The following is a 6506-nucleotide window of genomic DNA, read 5'->3' as shown; positions in this document are numbered from 1 at the left end:
CTGAGCGAGAGCAGATATCTAGCTTTTTAAAGTAGGTTGAATTTTAAAATGATGCCAGTTTATTTTTTTTTTATTTTATTAACAAAGCATAGAATATTTCTGATTTAACCTTTGTTTTTATTATTGCCTAATCTGTCTTTTATTGTTTGTTTTTTTTGTTTATAAAATGACATACATTTGTCAGTGATATAAAGCAGCAAATCCAAACATTTAAAAAGATGGAACCAACAAGTGACACTTTGCATTGACAACGGTTAATCGATTATCAAAATTTCAAAGTGGATACGAGTGATATTTACAGGACTATATGAATAAGTTGTTACCTGCTTGAGTTAATCTAACACACTGCACAAATTGGGTTTGCTGGCCCACTACTAGCTAACGTAACTTGCTTGAAGCAACGATTTTGTCTTCACCAAGGTTGTTAGCTTATTTGATATTTCAAAGTATTAACTTACCACAGTGGAGTGAGTTTGGAGAGAGGTGAGGAGAACATGACATGCGACAGGTTTCAAACCAGTGATGTCGCAGGAACTCGGCATGTGCCTTAGCCCGCTGAGCTACCAGGGCACATCAGGAGATGGGATTTTAATGAGATTTTAACAATTTTAAATTACCTCAGAATCCCCCCCCCCCCCCTTTGCTTCCCGATTTGAATGTTCAGCTAAAAATGTCAACTAACTTTGCTTGGCAACAGCATGCAGTTTTGGAAAGTGTAAATCTTTAAAAAAACATTAAAAAAAAAGAAAAAAAAAAAGCAAAACACAAATCCAGATGTCGTCAGTGTCCCACCTGAGCTGGATGTAAGGTTCTGGGCAGGCCGGTGTAATTCTGTATTGCTGTTGTTTCTCTATGGACTGTACTGTGATACTGCCTTAGGAACCTAACATCATAACACCACAATACTGCTCACTGAGGGAGAGGTGGAGAGGGAGGAGGAAACATGAGATGTCTTAAATGTACTGTAAGTACTTTTGACTGCAAATTTCTGTTCCGACAGTGCGCCTGAAATGAGGGAGAATTGAGATTGCGTATGTTGAGCGTTTCTGTATGAATCTGTAAAAATGTTTTGTAATGTTTTGTTTTTTTCCGTTATTCAATAATTTCATTAACCAATTAATCGTTTGCTTTATGAAACGATAGAAAATTGTGAAAAATGGCCATGACAATTTCCTTCAAATTGCTTGTTTTTTCCTCCACTAACAAGCCAAGACCCAACAATATTTATTTTGCAATGATATCAGAGGAAAGCAGTAACCGTGATTTAAACAATAATATTAATACTAACAATTAAAGTTTTATTTTGATTTTAAACACTTCTTGGACCAATGTTGGGGGTAAATGCAGTCTCATTTTTAAAATGGCAATAGTTCATATAGATTTTTGTACTAGTGCATACTGTATATATTGTGCCACTGTAGCGCTGATTGTCATATCAATAACAGACTGCTGTGTCTGTGCGCTTGGCCAACCAGCTTTAAGCTCTGCTATAATCATGTGCACTATCCAACCCTCTGCTTCCTGCTAACAAACCAGTTATTTTGGGGTCAAAATGTGTCTACCTGTTGTGTCCGCGTGTGTTGCGTGTTAGAGAGTGTGTGTACATGTGTGTGTATATAAATGTCTGTTATGGTTACAGGGTTTTTTTGTGTATGTGTGTGAAATGAATGAGGAAAAATCCCTGAAAAGTAAAAAGCTAACAAAGATGGTGGACGAGGGAGGAGGAGGGTTTAAAAAAAAAAAAAAAAAAGACAGGAATAGTGTACATGAGGGGAGATGAAGTATGCTCAAGAGGACAATCATTCTGTGATGTCACGCAGTGTAAACAAATAGAAGTTTTTGTTCTGGACTTGTTAAAAGCTGGATTGAATCTTCAACGTTTCCTTGATGCCTCACATCCCCTCTTTTTCTTCCTCCCCCTCCACCCGTCTACATGCAGCTATATCTGTCCTCCGCCTCACCCACCTCCCTGCGGTGCCAGTCGTGGTGTCTGTATCGCTAGTTTTTAAACCTTAGCCTCGCTGTGTGTGTTTGCGTGTTAGATGGTTATACTTCCCCCTATCCCTCTGCTAGATTGTCACTACTGTCCCTGCTTTCCATGCTGGTCTCAACCCGCCTCAATCTCCACTAGCTTGCCGTGTTTTTTTTTTTTTTAAATTTTTATACAACTTAACTTCCCTACACTCTTGTGAAGAAAAGAGAAAAAAAGCTGCTGTTACCTACCCAGCTCCACCCTGCTTTCAGTTATCCTTCCTCTGTTGTCTTGTTTAACTACACAGCATACGATTTCCTCCACTAAACATCCGGATTGAGTTGCACCAGCTCTTCGTAAATCTTTCGCTAAGTTTGTGCGGAAAGCCAGACTCAAACTTGTGGGTTAAGACTTTAATAATGTTTAGATCGGCTGTTGAGGAACATCTCAATCTAAAGCAACAAGCTATGAAAACAGGGAGTCAATGTACAGCACAATCTGTGACATAGCTTTAAAAAAAATGCATTATTAAGTGGCCAAATGATATATTAAACCTCCAAAAGTGTAGGTATGAGTTTGCGTTATTCATATATGAATACAATGGAGAAATACGGGAGGATAATAGTTATTACTATGAGTGATATAATTCTACATGAACACAAGTTCAACGGTTTTTGGTATTTCATCTGAGATAGTCTGATCAATCACCCACAAAGTCTTGACGTAGCAGTTTAACTGACTTTTAGAGTTAAACTCTCAAAAAAATAACTAAAAACTTGTTTTTTTTTAGCTTTGAAAGATTAAAATATCAATACTTCTGGCATAATCACTGTCATTTGATCATGTGTTATTATGTTTTTGGCATAACACTTGAGTAATTTGAGGTATATTGTGTTTCTGTGAAATATAATTTAATGTTTAGCAAGCTAATGTTAGTGCTGTCAGTTTAATTAGCAACAGTACAGTGTAACAGTTACAAGTGGCAGTTACTGGGTGTAAATATTTAGCAACAACACATATCTGGAGTAACTAGTTTTTGTGGTACAACTAGCAAACCCTTTATGATAAGTAGGATAAGTCTGAACTTACAAACAGCTGGTGCAACCGGCTGCTAATGAACCAATGAACATGGTTGCCTTTGGGCCCGATCACTCAGGCTAGCACACTGCACCGTCTCTTAAAGCAACACTAAAGCACTGTTCCGCTTCGGTCCCCCTACAGGTTGGAAGGGGAATTGTCCATTACCGTTACCATTACCATTATTCTTATGTCTCATTCAAACTACAGATCCGCTACCCGATCTGGCAAACTTGCACCAAAATAATGTACCTTAAAATAATGTTTCCAAAATCGTTTCAGTGGTTCATCAACTCGTAACAGGGTGAACGGCACAATGAGACATTACCACAGTGGTAATGGACAATTCCGCTTCCAACCTGTAGGGGGACCGAAGCAGAAAAGTGCTTTAGTGTTGTTTAATGTTACAAAAAAAAGAGCAACCCAAAATATTGGTTGTTTTATGTTTGTTTCAGTAATTGTGAGTTGATGACACTTGACCATCACAATCAACAGCATCCTGTAGATAGTACTGCCTAGAAATATCTGGATCATGGAGTTCAAAGATCAAGCATCACTTTGCAAGTTATGTTGAAATTCCTGTTGTGTAAGAAGTGTGTATATTAGTGCATTGAGTTCTCATGGCAACAGGGTAGCTAAACAATTAGCCAACATACATATCGGGCAAAAACAGAACAACATGGGCAGTATTCCCTGTCATTTTTAGAACTGCTTGGCTTCACCGACTCCTGCAAAAATGATGTTGCTAAATTTACAATGTCATACTTCGTCAGCCACTTTTGGGCTGAGCAGGGAGCCTTTTTGGCTTGTGTGAGTTTGTGGGCTGAGAGCAGCAACCTACGATTTCGTGCAAACCGGCACTTTTAGGTTCTTCAGCCCAGCAATTTCAAACTGAGCTGAAAGCTGCACAAGAGCTGCCGAGTTGGGATGTTAATTGTCAGCAGGCTTGGCAGTTCAACAGTAGCAACTCGTTCACGTTAAAGGAATTTAATTCAATGTTGATGTGGAATGTATTTCTAAATGTAGCTTTGAGACTTATGTGATTTGGCTAAATTGGTTGATTACTTCTACAAACATATCTGGAGCTCTACAACCATAGATAAAACAACTGTTTTATATCTAAGTCTACAGCTTCCCAAATCACAAAGTACACTGAAACAGCAGCCAAATGGCAAAGTATTGTGTTACTCCAGTTTAATTGAATGTCACACGTTTTAAAGATTTACTAAAGATTGGATGGTCAAACAGTAACCAAGTAGGACTCTAAGGGCCCTATCTTGCACCCGGCGCAGCGCAAAGCCTGACGCAAGTGTCTTTGCTAGTTTAAGACCCGCGTTTTTTCCAGCGCACGCGTTTTTTAAATAGCAAATGCACCTGTGCCCATCTGTGTGCCCATGGGCGCGCTGGTCTTACAGGGAGGTGTGTTTGGGCAAATTTTTCGCGTATTGCTATCTTGAGGCAGCGGGAAGTGATCGCGCCATTGACCAACAAAAACCTGGTCTAAAGTCAATAACGCAGCATTTTATTGTTATTTTAACAGCAAATTTGTAAAATGCGCCTAGGCTTAGTGTGCACACTATACTTGTTACACACACAGGGAAGCACAGCAGCACACACACATGCAGAAGATTACAAATAAAAATATTACGGTGCAAATCCGCCATCATAATAGCAATGCGCCAAGGTCCAAACGCGCCTGGCATTTAAAGGAAATGGGAGATGACACTCTGATTGGTTTATTGCATGTTACGCCCAAAACACACCTCTGATTAATGAAGACACTAAGTACAACCCTTTTGAATCATACACCCGGCGCATGGACCCTTTTTTCTGCCGTCAAACTAGCAAAAGTGGATTTGGACACGCCCTAAACGCACCTGCGCCAGGCACTTTACGCCGTGCGCTCAGATCGTTAAAATAGGGCCCTAAATGTTTCACTCACACTGGAGACAGACTTGTAAAGACAGAAAATGTGGAAGTGGAAAATGTCCTGTGTGATCAGGCCCTTCACCTCTTTGTTTGTCAGTTTGTGACCCCCCGCCCCCCCACCATGTGCTTGATGCTCACCAGTGTCCACCCTTCGCCCCTCTCGTATCTCCCCTCCTCTGTGCACCCGTTGTGATTGAGCCTCCCCTCATCCCCGTCCGTTGGTTACAAAATGGCTGCCACTAAAAACTGCAATGGCCCAACCGTCTGTCTTCGACTGTCACGGTGGTCCTCTCCTCTCCTCCCGATTGACAGTTTTGTCGCCGCCATCTTGTTTTCCTGTTCTTGGTGGCCAAAACAAAAACGAGGAAATGTAATAATCATTGTTTGGTAACTGTTTTTAGTGCTGTTTTTGGAGCGTTACGAGTATTTTCTAACATGTTACAATAAAAGATTGTAGTGTACAAATTCACATTTATAAAATATATATATAGATATATATGAGAAATGTATGTTCTAATGCAATAAAGAGAGATCAAGAATTATGAAAATTGGATCGATCTGATTATTATTATTTATATTTATATTATTTTACTTATTTGTGTCTTCTTATTGTAGTCTTCCTGATTAACATGCTGGTTTGTCTGTCAGTTTTGAACTTTGTTGACCTGGAAAAAATCTGCTTTTTTTTATTATTAATTTCCTCTCAGTGGTTTCATGCAGTCCTTTTTTAACAAGTGAAACTTTTTTGTCCCTAAAAGCACACGCAAACATTTAGTTTTCCATAGCCAAACTTTTCTGCTTTTATGCTGAGTTCCCAAGCAGAACTATTTTATACAGTCTATGAGCACAACTCTGTACTGTAAAGACATTTTTGACTAGCCAATGGAAGAAAATGGAAGACTTTTTCCCCTTTTCTGTATTCATTTTACTGCACAATGATATTTTCTGTCAATTTGATCTGCCTAAGTGCTGGTAAAGAATAACGTAACACTAAATTCTCTTCTTTGAGGTAGTAAATTACTTGTACAGTCACTTTATTACACTATTGATCTGAGGCGGAGGGGGGTGGCTTCTGGGGCTCCAGGCCCAAATGTTTTCGGTTTTAAACAGTTAATGAAATCTAATATAACTGAGTAAATGTTCTACTGTTGGCCTAATATTCAATTCAAAGTTTTGAAGACCACATTTACTTGGCATTGCTGTGGGTCCTTGATTTGCAATTAGAGCAGCCCAGATTATTATGGCATTTGATTCAAATGTAGCAGATTTGTTAGCAAAACATTCATTCTGTGAACTCTACTCCAGCATCGTAAAACAGAAATAGGTTTCAAGATTAGTAATGCTGTTCATGCCAAATTCCTCCCTATGATATGTAAAAACTTTTTTAAAAAGTGTCATCTGACAATTTGAGCCTCTTTTTAGGTGGCAGGAGTGAAAAAGTCATCCCAAACATTTGTTGTGTTCTGGTTTGCGACTGATGAAAACAGTTGGAGAACAATTAGATACAAAGGATGTAGGCTTTACAGGA

This window comes from Sander lucioperca, chromosome 15, assembly GCF_008315115.2.
Source record: "Sander lucioperca isolate FBNREF2018 chromosome 15, SLUC_FBN_1.2, whole genome shotgun sequence".
In the NCBI taxonomy this organism is placed as follows: Eukaryota; Metazoa; Chordata; class Actinopteri; order Perciformes; family Percidae; genus Sander; species Sander lucioperca.
This window is presented reverse-complemented; position numbering follows the sequence as displayed.